The sequence below is a fragment of the Strix uralensis genome, chromosome 3 (assembly GCF_047716275.1).
Source record: "Strix uralensis isolate ZFMK-TIS-50842 chromosome 3, bStrUra1, whole genome shotgun sequence".
Classification (NCBI taxonomy): Eukaryota; Metazoa; Chordata; class Aves; order Strigiformes; family Strigidae; genus Strix; species Strix uralensis.
Window position 1 is genome coordinate 45,941,420 of NC_133974.1, and position 18,803 is coordinate 45,960,222.

Consider the following 18,803-nt stretch of genomic DNA (forward strand, 5'->3'; position numbering starts at 1 on the left):
ACTTTTGATAAAAATGAACCTGAGGTTCCAGAGGAGAAAACTGTATATTTTAATTATTTCTTCCAAACTTTTTTTATACTAATTGGTTACCGTCATGCAGGGATGCACAGAAGTGTAGAAGACCTCAGAAATGCATATGCAGGCACTCCTCTCTCTCCCAATGTGACTGCTTTTGTTAGTTGTGAGAGAAATTGTTAAAAAGAACAGTGCATTAGGAAAATGATTGTTATAGCAAATTTTGACATTACCAGTAAGAATGCCAGACTTTATAAAAAACTGTAAACTCCACAGCATCACGGCTGAAAAAATATGAAACAGTACTGGGGACAGACATTGCTACGTTAAGATGACTGCAGGTTTGTGAACTGCATACCAGAAGGAAAAGTAATGAGAAATAAATTTGAATTTTTTCAGGGAAGAAGAAACTCACTGAATAAGGTTTGATAGGACCAAAACTGTTCAAGAATTTATAATGAATTTGAAGAATGATTTTGCCAAAAGAAGAAAGCTTTTCTTTATATTAATATTTTTTTAGAACTGCTGAAATATTTCATCTTTTTCATAGCAATATGAAAACTCCTTTTGGAATAGCATTTGTAATTTCAAAGTTGACCTTAAAAATAAAAAGAAGACAAAGGACTTTGAAACCAAAAAACAAGTCAAAATATTGACTTTTAGACCAGATGACATTTTGGGGCAAATCCTAAATCACTCTTTTATTTCCCAAAAGGAAATCTGGTTTGGTTTGTTCAAACTAATTGGGTTCTTTTCTGCTGCTTTTTTTGCCAGTTTGATAAAGCAAAATTAATTTTTTTCAGCTTTGTGGACCTTTTTGACAAGAGAGAAAGGGATTTTCAAAATTTGCTTTGATAGGAAATAAAGATCTGAATCTGGCGTGCTGTCATATTCATTCCTCTGCCTTAAGAATAACCAAAGTTTTAAAACTTGCCAATTTATAATTGTATAAATCTCCTTAATTATTGCTGCCATTTATCTAGCATAGTTAGTTTTTTATATTGGTCAAGTATAGGCTGGAAATTAGAACATCTGCTTTTTAAATGTGTTCATCCTTCTAACTCTTCCCATGATAGTAATTAAAATTACTATAGGAAATACTTCAGAATCACAGAATCATCTAGGCTGGAAAAGACCTTGAAGATCACCTAGTCCAACCATTAACCTCACACTGACCATGCTCAACTACACCATATCCCTCAGCACTGCGTCAACATGACTCTTAAACACCTCCAGGGATGGGGACTCCACCACCTTCCTGCGCAGCCCATTCCAACGCCTAACAACCTGTTCTGTAAAGAAATGCTTCCTAATATCCAGTCTAAAGCTTTTCTGGCGCAACTTGAGGCCATTAGCTCTTATTTTATTGCTTATTACTTGGTTAAAGAGACTCATCCCCAGCTCTCTGCAACCTCCTTTCAGGCAGCTGTAGAGGGCAATGAGGTCTCCCCTCAGCCTCCTCTTCTCCAGACTAAACAACCCCAGTTTCAGCAGCCGCTCCTTGTACGACATGTGCTCCAGACCCTTCACCACCTTCGTTGCCCTTCTTTGGACACGCTCGAGTAATTCAATGTCCTTTTTGTAGTGAGGGGCCCAAAACTGAACACAGTAATCAAGGTGCTGCCTCACCAGTGCCGAGTACAGGGGTAAGATCACTTCCCTGTCCCTGCTGGCCACGCTATTTCTGATACAAGCCAGGATGCCATTGGCCTTCTTGGCCACCTGGGCACACTGCTGGCTCATGTTCAGCCGGCTGTCAATCAACACCCCCAGGTCCCTCTTTGACTGGCAGCTCTCCAGCCACTCCTCCCCAAGCCTGTAGCGCTGCTGGGGGTTGTTGTGGCCAAAGTGCAGCACCCGGCATTTGGCCTTATTGAAACTCATCCAGTTGGCCTTAGCCCATCGCTCCAGCCTGTCCAGATCTCTCTGAAGAGCCTCCCTACCCTCGAGCAGATCAACACTCCCACCCAACTTGGTGTCATCTGCAAACTTACTGAGGGTGCACTCGATCCCCTCGTCTAGATCATCAATAAAGATGTTAAACAGGAGTGGCCCCAAAACCAAGCCCTAGGGGACACCACTCGTGACCGGCCACCAACTGGATTTAACTCCATTCACCACCACTCTTTGGGCCCGGCCATCCAGCCAGTTTTTTACCCAGTAAAGCATGCGATCATCCAAGCCATGAGCAGCCAGTTTCACCAAGAGAATGCTGTGGGAAATGGTGTCAAAGGCCTTACTAAAGTCAAGGTAGACAACATCTACAGCCTTTCCCTCATCCAATAAGCAGGTCACCCTGTCATAGAAGGAGATCAGGTTTGTCAAGCAGGACCTGCCTTTCATAAACCCATGCTGACTGGGCCTGAAACACTTCACATTTGCCCAGGCAGATTAAGATATGTTAAACACATATCTTAATGCATGCTTTCTAAGAAAACCAAATTCTTAGCAATTCTTATAACCTCACTATGGGCAGGCAGAAACATTGCTAAAGAGTGGTGTTAGACATCTCTTTCCAGAAGAACAGTTTCTTTCCATTCTGCATGCATTGTGGTTTATCCCTAAAGCAATCTTTTCCGTATATATGTTAATAAGCTGTACTTTATGGTTGATCCCTGGGTTAATATCACACTTATGTGACATTGCCTGAACCATGCTGCTGAAGATTAACTTTGAAAACATTTTGGAGAAGATGTCTGTGTTTAGGAGTACCTGAGTGCGAAAACATCTTTGTTAGCTACATTTCAACTAATACATAAATGCACTCCAAGGTTAATTATTCTGATTACTGCGTTAACCAGAAACATGTGACTTTTCTTATGTTAAAGCAAACTATTATATACTTGTTCCCTTCTTATGTCTTAAGGCTCAAATACTGCATCATCTGTCACAGGAATTTACAAAGATTTAGCGAATTCTCTCAAAGGTATAACTAGTTTTTGTTTTATACCCATTATTTGTAAAGAGCTTGCTGTACACAACAAATATCATAGTGTAGTCAACAAAGACTGTCTCAAGCTGATAAAAGTACAAGAAATTCCTTGCTAATACTGAAACTGTCATTTTGTCAGCTATATTAATCTAAACTTCAGATCTCATTCTGAAAAAATGTGGATTTAGTTATTTTTTCGTACAATCCTACAAATTCTTTCACAATATTGAAACCTCGGTAAACAACAAAGTACTGCTAAAATTCACTCTCTTAATTAAGACACAATAAATTCCACATAATAAATGCTGTTCCTCATACAGTATTAATCTATATATTCCAGCAACTGAGCTGTGCTGAGTGAGAAGGCTGTTTGAAGCATGAGCTGGATGAAGACGGTATTCTTTTCAGAGAGTAGCTGTGTTTTATGTAACAGTTCCTTTGGTATTAATTTATTTTTTTCTTTTCCTTATCAGGGCATTATAGTGTCTTTAGTGTATTTCAAATATCAGCACTACAGAAAAGCTACAAATTTTGTTTGATACACTGGCACTTTTTTTGAGAAAACATAAACTTCCTGATTCAAGTCTGATGCTGAAAAAAAGAGGCAGAGGTCCTTGTGTTAAAGACACTGTTATCCTGATACTTCACACAGGTTATCAGTCCCTGGAGCACAGGCTAGTTTTCTATCCAGTTAGATATAGCTTTTTTTTTTTTTTTTTTTTAATGAATAAATGATGTTTAAATAGAAAGGTAAAAGTCTCTTAGAGAACCTGGTTACAGTCAATGCATTAAATCTCTTTTTTCTCTGCATTCATAACTCTCACCACTGCTAGTGAATGAAGACCACTAACACTGAATAAAGCTATTTTTTTGGCATAATTCTGCTTCTAGCTGACAGGAGAAGAAACTGAATACAGAGGCTGAAGGCAATGTCTATGAAGAATCTTCCTTTCCAAGACGTCCAGCTGTTTACAACGACTCTGTGACCTTAAGGGTTGGCACTAGATCCTCTAAGTCTTCCCATTTGTAAAATAACGGAATACTTCCTGTACCTCAGAGGCTGACCACAGTATCTTACTGATCAATGAGATGATCTGAGATTTCTTCTGAGATGTCAGGAGGTTGTATTACTGTCTCCATGTCATCATAGTGGAGCTAACTTCTTGTGTGAGGTGACCCAATAACTTCATTGTGGGCTGCTTATAAATATTGGCCAATGACTAAACTAGGTTCTGAAGGATCCAGAAAGGGCTATTCATCCATTTATAATGTAAACATTAAGTTTCACTCCATCAATGTCTGTCATTTTCAAGGAAGAATGTCAAAGATGAGCAGAAAATAATGTGCTGCACTCTGGCTTGACAACAGGTTAAGGATAAACATCAAAAAATCAGCATCATTCATTGATTTAAAGAATTCTTAACATCAGAACTGACTTCTTGAATATGCTGGAGTTAGAGACAATTCTTTTGGAGACTAGAGTGAAGCAGGGTCTCCTTTAAGCAAACAGTCTGACTGGAAAATTGAGGGTAGAAACTTATGAGAATATGTTTCTGTTTATCAGCCCTTGCATTGTGTATTGTACTCCAGGCAGTGGTATACTCCCAAAAACATGCCAGGAATGGATGTGTCACAAAACCCAGAGTGACAAACTCTGATGGATTTGTGCTGAAGAAACAACAGAGGTCTGAGAGTTCAGAAGCAAGGAGCAGGATGGGTATGAAGCGACAGTTATTCTATGTGAGATGAAGATGACAAGCAATCCTGGGTGAGGAAGAGATATAGAAAAAAGAGAGTAACTGTAAGGAACAAAAGATTTGAGATCACTTCCCTTTCCTTATCTTTGAAGGGCCTGAACTCAATTAAAAAATTGCAAATCTGAGTTTTGACTTGTCTTTTTGTGCTTGTGATATAGTTGGATAGTCATTGGTAAGTGATGAATATTTGGTTTATGTTAGGGTAGGTGGCTAGAAAGCTTCTGTGTCAGCATCTTCTGAACCAAGGAGACCCTTCTACATATAACGCAGCCTGCTTTGATTATTTCCTAATTCTGCCTAGATTAGACTAAGGAAATAGTTTGTGTGCAAGGTCATGTAACACTTCAGTGACTGACTACAGAGAAAGAAATGGAAAAGCTTAGTTTAAACCTAGGATTCTGCCACACAGTAATTAAATAAAGAAACAGTGAAACACAGATAGGTGAAAGCTGATGAAAGTGTGGAAAAAAGTGTCATGGAGCTCACTTTCTTGTGTCTGTAAGGGATTACACAATGACACTTAAATAAATTGTTTAACTTGTTGTAGAGGTATTAATTGGATATTTAAAATGTTTTAGGAATCTTTTATGATTGTGTTAATGTAAAACTTTGCTGGAATGATTTAAAAATTAAACTTTAAAACTTCCCTTCCCTTTGTCTCCCCTCCCTTTGAAAAAGCAGGTGCAGATTTAAGAAAAAGGGCTAAATGAGCAAGTGAAGTGAAGAGATCAATACTAAGGAATTCAATTAAATTTTCCTCACAGGGGGATTGCTCCAAATCTCACTGAAGTCAACAGAAAGATTCCCAGTGACTTTGGTGGGGTTTTGATGAAACCCAGGGGACACAGCCAGAGAGGGCCCCATCAGTGTTTTGCTGACTTAGAGCCCTTCCTCTGAGTTACCTTCTTTTATTTTTTCAAGAGAACCCATTTCTTTCTTTTCTCAGACTTTCACTTTGGGTCTGCAGAAAGTCTCTGTGCTCTGAACCTCTTCTAGTGATTAAAACCTTCTCAGTAGTGCTGGACAAACAGTGCAAAAAGATTTCTTAATCATCTTCTCTGCTTCTCATGCACCCTAGTCTTCCAAAGAAGATTCCCATGTTTATGCAAAATATTAGCTGGCTTTATTTTTATTAAGGGCATGCTTTATTAATCTTAATAAATCAGTTTGTCACTTGCTTTCTGACTACCTCTCAAGTAAAACAGGGATTGACTGTGTGGTAACACTGTTTATGTCATGCCTGAATAGTTTAAGGTGAGGCTTTGAGTAGTTTTATTGCTTTTGTTTATATAGGTAAACCCAATCTGCACATTTGAAATGATTGATGAAGTGCAGTCCCACTTGGAGTGTTTGTCATCATTCATGTGCTGAAGTGACATTTCTTTATGTATTTTGGCATAAACATATGCAACTACTGGCAAAGCATTTGACCCTGGAGTCTGACTATTTGTCATTCTAATCTTTTTTTTTTTCTACCCCAAAGTCAGGCAAGTTACTGTATACTCTATCTGCATTCGTGTTGCTAATTATTCAAGAGACAGTAAAAGAGTCTTGTGGCTGGAATTGCGTAAGTTGCTGAATGTGCATTCTTCTTTTCACAAGTTAGGTACTTTGCTGCAATATAAATAAAGTTGGGGTGTGTGTAAATGTCAAGAGCAACAGCCATATTGAGCTACAGTAGCTTTTCAGTAAAATCTGAAGCCTATGTTTTGTCAGTAGAATAAGGCAAAACACTAAACATGGAATTTAGCAAATCAAAGGTGAGCAGAGATTAAGTAAAAAACATTAAATATATCTTGGAATGTAATTTTCTAATAACACAGTTACAATGAAAAGCAAGTAACCAATAATTCACATTATGTGGACAGAGATAAATGGATGGTGCTTTAACCTCCAGGCTCAGGGTTCAGACTGTGTGTTGTCTTGTTGGAAAACAACTGATTATTTATTGGGGAAAATGTCAGAAAAAAAATTAAACTGTAAAGTAATTTTCCCCGGAAAGCAATCACATGTCATTTATAAAATATATATCAACTTTTTTTAACCAAGAGTCACAAAAATGTGATAACTCCTCAAAACTTACTTGTCTAAATAACAATTCTGAATATCACATATGTATCTACAATAACTGAGATAGATTTAGATGTTTGGATATAGAAAGCAAATGACAGAAATTGATAGAAAAGCAGTTCCAGTCCTTAGATCAAAGAATATGTGTCCTGCAATGACATATTTAAATGGCTTTCGTTCTAAACTTGGATAATACTTTCTAAATTTGCAGTAACATGATATGAAATTGCCTTTTTTTATAAAATTATATGTCTGAATTCTACTGGGTTTGCCCCAGATTTCCGCATGTTTATATGGAAAGAAACATCATACAAATTCTTCAGAAATACAGTGTACTGATGAAAGTTTAAGTCTTAGTGTTAAATGTTCACCTAGAAGGACAGAAGACAAATGGAAGCTAGGCAGGACACCCGCTGCGCATTAGTTGACACAATATGCTTATGCATAGTTGAGTCCATCTCTAGAGGATGGTTAACTCTAGAGTGGCCAAGGAGCTCTCTAGCTTCCACTGACAGGATTGGCTAAGGGTCAGTTCATTTGCCGGCATATAAGCACCTCAGTTTCCTTGAGATCTCCATTGGTCTCCAGCTGCGAGGGAGCTGGAGTACTTCTATCTAAAAAGTTACTAAAAAAGTATTCAGATATAGTCTTGAACCAAATTCCATGCTCATAAAGGAAAAAAGACCCCACCAAGGTAAGGTACCTAACTTTGCTATATATCTTTCAGTCCATATTAGGCCATGAATTCAGATTCCATTAATATATAGGGCAGTAATAAAATGTCTGTTACAAATGTAACATAATATGTTCTATTGGTACCAATACCTGTACACAGGAGTTCTGCATAAAAACCTAAAAATCTAAGGTATTTCCTTCTGATATTTTCCAGAAGTTTCTGAAAGACAGGAAAGCTAAGTATTTAGAGCTACATCCATTCCCCATGCTCTGAGACTAATAACCATGGCCATCTGCATTTTCCTTCCCTTCTCCTCTTCTCTTTTATCTATATAAAGATAGCTTTATATAGATTTTTCCTATTACACTTGTCAAGGACTTTGATTTCCTCATAGTTTCTCTATTAAAATTTTAGTATGTTTCACTCACAATGTTAAATAGAATCTATTTCGAGCATTTTTCGAGTACCAAAAAAACAGACAAAGGTTACCATCATGTTCACAGAAATACTTTTATTCTCCTTCTCCCCCTCAAAATAACCCTGGCATAAAAAGGGAGAAAAGATGAGAAATGGTTTGGATTTTTTCATGGGGAATACTTGCCCTTTCAATGATGATACATTTCTTTGTACTTTTTGTTATAGGAAATGACATGTAGTTGGAAAAATCTCTGAGAAATGCTTCTCATTATCAAATCATTGTATGCAGTAAATGTATCATGGCACTGCTAAAACCCATGACACAAACTAACTGTTTCTGTAAAGGAAGATTAGCAAACAATATGCTGCAGGTGCACTGTTGTCTTACCTCTGGCTTTTTTTTCTGGAATAGAGCTCACATAAATGATGTATCAAAATATTTGTGGGCTGAGGAGAAAATACGGGGTTACTTGTCAGGTTTGTCTCTATTTCTGTCTGGCTTTTTTCTCAAGTTTGACTACTTCTGGGATGTCGATGTTTTGGAATATGTGATAATATGTTGCATTAGATATGCAACAAGTCATGTGTAAAGCAAATACAGTACCACTTTAAGTGAATGTCTCTCTTGATAAAGGAATGTATTCCAATTACATTAATCCATTAATGGTTCATTTCCTCAGATAATTGGCTACTTACGTGCATCTTTATTTGCATCCACTAAATACATAGCCTAGAGTTACCAGTATCTATGCTAAGGCTAATGATTTCATCATAGGTTAGCACTTCCAAACTAGGACCTGTTAACATAACTTTTGTTATAATGAATAATGAATAGATTATTGATGAATAATGGATAAATTCACCCAAAAAAAAAAAAAATTGTTCATTGATTGATTTCCTGCCTTCCAGTTACAGCTTATATCTAATTCTGCAGGCTTTTGAATTCCTCTTTAAGAACAGTATGTAAAGAAAAGACAATGTCTCATTTGGCTAATACATTAAAATTGCAACCCTAAATTACAATTTGTCATTAGTATTTTCTGTTGGTGAATAAATGTTGAAGCTAATAAAAATCATTTTTGTCATTTAGATATTGAATTTTGTACCTGGTACTATGGAAAATTTTAATTTTTCAGCAATATATTAGATTTATTCCACGTGAGAAAAATCTCTCACACTCACTCTTTTACAAATATGTGGTCTGATATATTAGAAATAAACTCCAGGTCTCACCCTTCAGAAATTGTGGTAAAGTTTGAACTCAGTCTCCAAGTTTTGACTTATTTATAGTTTTCAAAATTTGTTTCATATGTGTCTATCATTGTTGATTACAACACACAGGTGCACTGATAATTATTGATATCCCTTGACAGAAACTTAATTATTCAAAAACATCTGAATAATAAAGGGGGAAAATTTTCCCTTATTTTTCAATGCAAGAATCTCCAAATTTCCTCCCTTTCTCTCTTCCCCTTTTTCTCCATCTCATTTACACCTTTATTTTTGTTTATTTTTCATCCTTTTGGCAGAGTTCGCAACTGTTCCAAATATTGATCAAGCATCCTGAAATTTTGGCAATGTCCTTCTCCTGAAGCTCCATGAATGTCTTGGTGTCCAGAATCCCAGAGATGCTACCTTCCATCTTTTAAAAGTGCAACAAAAAGATCAGGGTATGTTTCTCTTTCTCACATTGAGATATGCACTATGGGTTGAATGTAGAATTGAGCCTTCCCTGTTAAAACTGAAGAATTAAATTCTTCATTTTAAAAAAGCATGTTTTCTGCAGAATATTTTAGCATTTGGGTTTTGTTCATTTGCTTGTTTACAAAAAGCTAAAGACCCAAACCCCAGAGTGTTTCAGCTCTTAGTGAACTTCAGGGAAGAAATTGAAACAAGTCCTGCGACTTGTATTGTGGAGACCATCAAATGAGGTAATCAGTCACCCCCTCTGGCTTTAGAAATCTGTGGAACACCAAGTGCTCCTGTGCACAGTAGCCTCTTCTAGGAGTGCAGATTCAATGGCTGCTTCTTGTTTCAGCCACTGACTCACTTCTGAAGAATGAAAGGTCTACCAAGTCATACTTTCTGCTGTGAGACAAAGAAAAGAGATGCAACATTTGATCTCAAAATTTCTGCCTGCCCAGAAAAATGGAACTGCTGATGACAATTGAATCTCTCTTCCTGAGTATATAATGTTTTTCTTGCACAGTTGCATGAACCTAATAACCATATCAATCAGGGTTCTTGAAAGTAAAGCAATATATTCTACTGAAGTGTATGAGGAGATGTTGAGGTTAAGAATGTGTTTGAATTTCTGGATGGATGACAAGGTTGTTTTTGTTTCAAAGTTAACTGAGAATATGAAGAAGCTGAGAACTACTAGGCAAAGTATACTCAGAGAAGGAACTGAAGTTTGCAAAGAGAAGGAAAAACCACTTACATGGAAGACCTTATGTTTCAAGTGCTCCTGGATTTACACATACATAGATAAGTCTATGTAGATTTGTACCAAGGGTCATATGAGTGCAGCAATTGCACTCGTTTGGTATATTTGGAATTGAAGATGCAGCAGTGGAAGGAACATTGTGAAGTTTCAGTATGTTCACAAGCTAGGGGTATAGCTCTCATATGTCATTCCCTCAAAACCAGCAAAAACCCCTGCACACTGGGAAGAAAAGAGCCTGAAAAATGGAAACAGCTAGGAAAACAAGTAGAGAATGCCAAATTGATGTCCAGCCCTTGGCTTCATAGGTGCTTGTAATGATTCTTGGATAATAAAAAGAAATTTCATCCAAAAACTAAATTAAATGTAGCCTTTGGCCTTAAGGTCTTCAAACTAACCTTGCAACTACTTGAGACATTTCTATTTCATGCTCCTGATTTCCCTCTCATTGTTAATATGGAACTACCCTTTGTTCTTCTGGATTTTTAGCTTCTTTGGTGAATTTTCTCTTCCCATTCAAATTCCCTGAACAGAGTGGATCACTCTCCCTGCAAATCTTATTGAATGACTCTGAAATGAATATACAGTCTGTCTCAGCTCTCTTCAGGGTAAGGCTTCACAAGAATGTTGAACATTTTGAGACATAACAATAGGAGCATTTGGGGTTCAGTCTCCAAACTTTCAAACCAACAGGTTGCCCAAGTATTGGAGTTATTAAAGTTCTCAAGTTATTTGCAGCTCACACTGCCTCAATTCCAACCTGCACAGATTCTCAAAAGTATCTCCCTAAGAACAGGTGTTACTTCAATATAAAACTGCAGAGGGAAGAGGACCACTTTGCTTTCACAGTCTTGCGGAGTGGAAGGAACTGAAAGTTGCTCACCTTTACTAAAGTGTGTTCACTTTTGTGTCATTGCTTAGATAACAGCTACTGGTACACTGACAGGAAGCATTTATCTTTCAACCTTCAGAAAAGATCGTGGAAATTCGTGATTGATGTCTCTTTCTGAAATGTTAAGTGAGAAACTGTGCAGAGATGCTTTTCAGGTCTTGTTAGCCCAAGGATAAATAAAAAGGGTTGACAATATGGCCAAATTTGAGAACACAAGATTCCAAAACCTGCTTTGCATTAACAGCCACAAGCAAAAAGAAGTAAAAGCCAGTATCAAATTTGGAAGATGAACACCTGGAAAAGACTGAGACATTGGAGACCAAGCTTCAGGTAGTTACACAGAGCAGAAAATTGAAACAGAAAATGTTCTGTGTTTGTCAATTCTATTGAGACCTGTCAGAAAGATCACATCCTTGATCTTTCAGACCAACATGTATTTGGACTGTTTCACGGCTCCTTTCTGGGGTAAGCAACTGTGTTTTGTTTTTGTGGAAACCTGGTATTGCTCTGGATTTCACAATGACACAGAGGTAAAGAACAGGTTGGGTGAAGATAGACAGATGTGGGCAGAGGGAAGTGCTTCCAAATGCTGCAGTATAGGCAAGGACTGACAGAGTCTTGGACTTACCACGGCCCTGGTTTAACACTGGGAAATGATAAATCAGATTCAAGTCTCTGCTTCAGAACAATCACATAAGAAAGTAATCCTCTTTCCCCAACCATGCAGTTATTGGGTGCATTCCTCGGTTTTATCAAAAGTTCCAGACATGAACTTATCCTAATGTAGAAAGGAGAAACTTTCAGATATATCAAAAATATTTGTGGAATGGTAAGTTTTCCCACTGCAGCTTGAAATTAGATCCCTGTATTAGAATATTTTACACATTTTTCATATTAAACCAAGTACAAAACAAATAATCTGTTTCATTTATATAAAGGTCTATGGTAGCGTTTGATACTCCAAAAGATAAAACAAACACTCGGGCACTTTGCATCTGTTCACAGGTTGTATTCCTTGCCAACCTCTCCCAGTCTCTAATCTGAACAGAGCTGATACCTTCATATAGTGGTCAGTGGCTATGTCTGCACTTGTAAGTAATTTAGCACAACAGGAGTAGATCAGTAGGCCAAAGCAGGTGATGATGAGGTACTTACACTTGTTATACACATTTCAGGAGTTCTGCTTCACACAGTATTTAACCTTGTCCCCTGGACTGAACATCCCAACCATGCATATAGTTTAATGCCATTCAGAGAAGCAGCCACTGGTATTTATGTTAGTGACTGGATCACACTTGGTGCACACCTGAGTTCTCTAAAAGGAAACCAGGTTATTCATCAAGATGAATCTGTGAAGCAAAGCAACCTTCAGTTAATGGAGATATTCAGGAGTTTTATCTCAGAACTAGATTACTGCTCAAACCAAAACATTAAAGCAGATACAACCTGCATGACTTTATGGAGAAGCTGAATATTTGAGAATGTGCGTGTGAATCTTGAATTAAACATTAGCATTGAACACAATTCAAAACTTCCTGTATTTGAAAGTGTATACAAGGAATTAAAATGTGTTTTTAAAACTTTAAAGAAGCAACAAAAGGCTTCAGCATGCTGCATACAAAGTGTTTGTTGGAGATTAATATTTGGCAAGTGTCAAAAAAATAATGAAAATTTGTCTGTGTTATTGAACACATTTTGAATGAAAATTTACAATATTTCTGAAGGGGTTTTCTTCCATCCTCCAACAGGTGTTAAGAGGGCATTGACTTTTCATAACAATTTTGCCTAAGATTGGGTGAGTCCTTTGTGTGTTTTGAGATCAGGTTCACTTTGAAAAAACACCCAAAATTTCAAATGTGTGTTTGGAACTCCAGAAACCCTCCCACTTCCAACCACACATTTCTCTTCCCCATCCAAACAAGCCCATGACTTTTGCTTTTCTTCCAGCAGTCCAAATTTAAAGTACATCTTATGTCATCTTTGGAGAGATTGTGTTGGGCTGATTGCCTTACCAGCTCATCAAGAGATGGGCAGATTACCTTTTCATCCTAATTATTTTTGGTAAATCTGACACCTGTCTCTCTACACCCTCCTTTCTCTCCTCTAACATGCATCTGCAGGTTGGCGTTTTCTTCTTAGTATGCCCATAATTACTCCTCTGGGTCTCACTATCATTCCTTTCAGCCTTTAAAGTCACCTGGGACAAAATACAGTGTGCTAAAACTACCTTCTCATACAACATTGTAGAAATAAATGTCTAAATAATTTAAACCAGAAAAAATGACCTGATCTAAACCAAATTTTAATGTTGTTCAAACTGTTTAGAGAATAGAACACAAGTAGTCTGATCCTTTCCAGACACAGAACAGAAGTCCATTAAAATCCCTTATTCCATTCAAGAAGATGCTGGAAACCTCAGTTGAACCTGAGCTGGAAACAAGACAAACTTTAAGCTTCTGAACAGAAGGCAGAAGTTTGGATTTTTTTCCCTCTAATGAAAACAAGTATCTTAGTAGACTTCTGTTTGGTATCTGGAAAAGAAAAATCTGTCTTCTAGCTTTTAACTACTTTGAAGTAGGAGTTTGTTGGGATTTTCAAAGTGAAATGAGTATTAGGGAAGGGAACTTCTTGCAATGTGTTCGTAACTTTCATGGGCTTTTTACAGTGAAAATTAAAAATTCCTTATCTTGTCCCTAACAATTTTAAAGCACTGTTTCCTTCTGGAACATAGCTGCACATAGCTGAATTGAGTCTCTTTTAAGTTTATCTCTTCCATTTCTTATATTCAAATGACACAAGTTCACTATCATTGTTATTAAAACAAACCAAATCAATCCTTAAAGTTGTCATTTAATGTCACAATTGTTTTTACTTGAAGGCTACCAAAAAGCCCCTTATTCACATTAGTCTTCTGCATTCCTGAGTGGCGACCTGACTGTTGTGTACACTAAGGCACTACTGACTACTTTTAACAAGACACAGATGTAGGTTATACAGCATCTGTTAATGGTTTATAGTGGTACATTTTGCTTTTCTGTTTAGACACTTGTGTTTAAACAAGAGACTCAGGAACCAGTGTTTTGCACTCTGTATCTTTCTTCAAAAGCCTAGTAAGTTTTCTGTTTGCAGGTTCTTCCTACCAACCTCTCTCTTCATTAGCATTTCTTTAGCAGATGCTGAGAAGTGGTGATCACCCTTGTACTACTTGTGCTAGAAACGAAAAATTGCACAGTAAGATTCTAAAAACTGAGATTCATAATCTTTATTCTGACACTTAACTATTTCATATTTTTCTGAAATGAATCAGATATCCTCTTCTGCTTATGTCTGGATGTCTCCTTTTGATGTTAAAAAGCAAAAGAAACATAATATTTATTTCCCCAAAAATTTGCTGCAGGCTGAGCTTGGTCCTAATAAAACAAATGTGGAGTTTCTGAGTAGCATTAAAATGCTGAAAGCTTCCACTAGAGCTGCATAAAGAACAGGACAGGAAAAAACAAAGCTCTTGATGTGATTTTGTGTGGTCTAACATTCTCATGAACTTCCCTGACTAGCCTTTACCTTGATGTGATTTGATTTTTAGATGCTGCTCATGTGTCTACCTTAATTCAGTGATATGAAGACTACTTCATTTAACACAAAATTTGAAATATATGGTCTTCTAGCACAATCATTTGAGTGGTTAAGAAAATTTTCTGTTTAAATTCTCCTTTGCCAAAAGAATCCAACCTGCACACATACACCCATACACCCTCACGCACCCTTCAGAAGATATGAATGTAGCTTAAGCAGTACCTTAGGGTATAAAATCAGGTTTTCTTCAGAGTATGGCACTACCATAGTTTCCTTTACTGATATAATAGCAAACAGTTGAACTGCTTAAGAGACAGACTTCTGTGTTGCTGGGATGATGTGCAGTCTCCGTCTGTGGAAGTTTCAAAGACCTGACAGGACACGGCCCTGAGCAATGTGGTCTGTTGTTGGAGCTGACCCTGTTGTGAGCAAGAGGTGGGACTGGAGAATCCCTGAGGTACCTTCCAACCTGAATTGTCCTGTGAGTTCACATCCACCATTATTCTTTCTTTGCTTCTGATTATCTAAGCTTCTAAGTACTTCTCCTTTTTTAGGGGGGAAAAAAAAGGCAACCAAACTTGCATGTCTTTCTAGATCTTCCATTGTCACAGAGAGGTAACACAAGGTTAATTCACCTTCATTTAAAATGGTGTGAATACCCTAGAGCACACAGTTTGCCAAAGCCCCACGTGTACAGGAGCTGTACTCTCCTACAGTGTGCTACCCCTAACCCAACCAGTATGCCAACCCACTAGGCCTCATTTTTCCCACAAGTCTTCTTTCCACTTACCTCAAAGACTCTACCTTGTTTCATTCCCTCCATAGCTCCAAGTTATTAACTCTGTGCCCCCAAACTCAGCCCTTCTTGGTGCAGCTCTACTGTCTTATTTTGAGGTGGATATCCCTCCTGGATTAGTGCAGCTGGTGCTGTGAACAAAGCCAGGAGGGGAGAAGGGAAAACCCTGTAGCCCTGTAGCACAAGGTGACCACTGATCACCTGCCTGGAAGGTATTGTCACTGTTAGGTGAGAACTGCCTGTGTGAATACTCTTACCCCACAGCTCAGAAAACACAGAGAGGTTTTGTGAACTTTTAATTAATACTCGATTTTTAACTATGAATATAATCCTTGGTAAATACCTTCTTCTGCATTCATGTTTGTTTTTATTTATATATTCTATCTCATAATAACAATAAAAGACTCTAGGACAGTGTGTTTCTGAAGGCATGCTATTTTTTCAATTGTATATTCAAAGAACTGGTAGTAACTTCAGCTTCATGTCTTATAACACCACCCAAGGCTTTCTCTAATTGCCACAACACAATGCTCTGTTTCTCAATTAAATGATATGTTAGAGAGTGACTTAACTGTAGTGATACAAACTGCTCACACCAGCATTATTGCCTTGAACTGAGGTGGTCTGGCTTTTTTGAGGAAGATGTGTATATGTACATGTTGGTGCAGTAAGTCCTGAGACTTACTGCAGCGTATTGCACGGCCAGGTTGCATGGCCTGAAATTGAAACCCACTTATTGTTGGATTGTTTCAAAGGAATTTGAGATAAGTGGAAAGCTGCCACTAAAGATGTTCATTTTGTTCTGCCCTTTGTAAATTTCTTGTGATGTTATTCTTGTTCAAACACCCTCTCTGGGCTATAGCTAATGGAGAAATAAAAGGAAATTTTCTTGGGTTTTTGATTGGTCTTCCTGGTTCTCATTCATGGATATCTTTATGATTCTCCTGTATTCATTCTTCAAGGTTGTCTCTGCAATTATGACACATTATTGAGGCAATTCAAAATAATATATAGACTTTTTAGCATTTCCTCTCTACTGATGGCTTCCTTGTCCTTTCTCTTTTTTTTTTTTTTCTGATGATGAAACACAGTTAAAAGCAGGCTGTGCTTATTCAGTTTTGTTCATGTTCTCTTTACTTACCATCTCAATATCATTCTTGATTTAGTGAAGGATTTAGGATGCAAGGCTGTTTATGAATGTTTCTTTCCACAGTACACAAAAAGGAACAAATATCAAACCAGCAAAAGCACAGGCTAAGGTAAAGAGAAGGCTGAGTTTCTTTTTTCCTCCTATTCTTATGAAAGAGAAGGAAACAGCTCAGCTGGGTATCACTCATCACAAGACTCTGGTTTGATTTCTGCAGGTGGCAGAGGTAAAAGGCTTAGCTATGCAGGGCCTGGGGATTCAAAGGAAGAAATTGGTCAGAAGTTCTTTCATTTCATCAAATTCTAATGGGGAATGAGTAAAATGTTACCAGACTTAATTGGTATCTGATTGTTTCTGTCATTCTTTTGCAACCTAGAGTATTATCAGATAATAGGAAAACACTGACCAAAGTGTACAAGCTGAAAATCCCCATGTTGAACACCTATATGTTAACTAGAGATGCTTATGACCTGCAAATACTGCTTTTTTTACAAGAACTATAGGATGTTCATCATCTCTGAAGATGCTCTCATTGCTCATATATGGATCTAGACAATAATTTTAAGAGATCATTAAATGTCTTCTCTAGAAGAACAAGAAACTTGACTTACAAATAAGATCAAGAGAGGCAGAATTAAAACAGCACTTTAAAGGTAAACATTTCTAATTCCCATGAGGCACAATCGTATAGTTCTGGAATTCTAATAAATATATACGATCTTTTCTGAAAATAATAAAATGGGAAAGATGGTAAAGCAAAAACTATACAATTGTGAACCATCTATCTCAGAAACTGAAAAGTAAGCATATCACCTCTGGTCTGGAAAACTAAGGGGAATGAAATCGATTTTCTGATTATTATTATTATCTTTGAAATGAAATATAAAGAAATATGCAATGGATTCTGCAACAAATATACTAAATTAACACAAAAGAAAAATACATGAAAGGTGTTATTTCTCCAACAAACAGCACATGTCAGTAAATGAGGATTAAGTGATATGCCTTGTATCTTACTTTTTATGAATATCGCTGCAATTTTAATATTCAGTTTCAATTCATATGCTACAAATCATCTGATTTTTTTTTTAATGAAGCATGATTAACCATGTTCAGATTGACTTCTTGAAACACCTTCTCTCTTAAGTGGAAATAGTGAAACAGAAGACTAAGACAAACAAGAGGCAAGTGGTTGTGAACCTTTTTAGAAACATCTCTATTAAAAATAAATCTTTCCGATACTTGGTTCTTTTATGAAAAGAGGATATGGACAATTGTTGAAAACTACATAGCAATTGATAAGGACTGTAATTGTTTATCAGAGTGAAAGGCTCACATCTATTTCATTATTCACCTGTCTGTTATTAGACCCAGGCTTCTGAGGTGGAAGTGCAACAACCTAGAGTGACACCTAGCACCTTTAGAACGAAAACTGGGGCTTTTGCCCCCGTCTATATATATATTAGCTCCTTTAAAACCTTCAGAGTTGTATGTAACTCAACAGACCCTAGCATTATAAAATGGAATAGATAGTCCATTAGACATGCTTTAGAATAGCGAGAGTCTCTTAAGCTCGTAGTTCCTTGTTGACCTTCAAAAGCTTTGTAGAAGAATGTGAAAGGTAGAGAGAGGCCTGAACATTGTATTTAGTGTAGATTCTTTCACTGCTTTATCCTATCTTTCTCTGTGAAGAATTTGCTGTTGCTGTTGTCTAGCCAACAATATTTTAACTAGGGTCTGGCAAGGACATGTCTGAACTCTTCACTTAGAGTCATGCTTTATAAAATGTGAACTTAAAAGAGTAATGACCTGTATGTATGTAATGTTTTTAATATTTATTTTCAGCATATCCTTGTATTTTTCCAGTATGCTTTTTGTGTAATGTAAGGGTCTCTTGTACTCTAACTGCTTATTTAGTAGTCAAAGGAAACTGTATTCTGTTTCTAAACGCAGCATTTCTACAGTGTCTGTATTTCAATGCAATGCTTCTGGCTTTAGCTGCTTCAAGTCTGTTGAAATATATTTATAGAAGTTGAAAAAGAAATGTAGTTGTACCAAGATTTCGCAAACATTTTAAAATTGGTA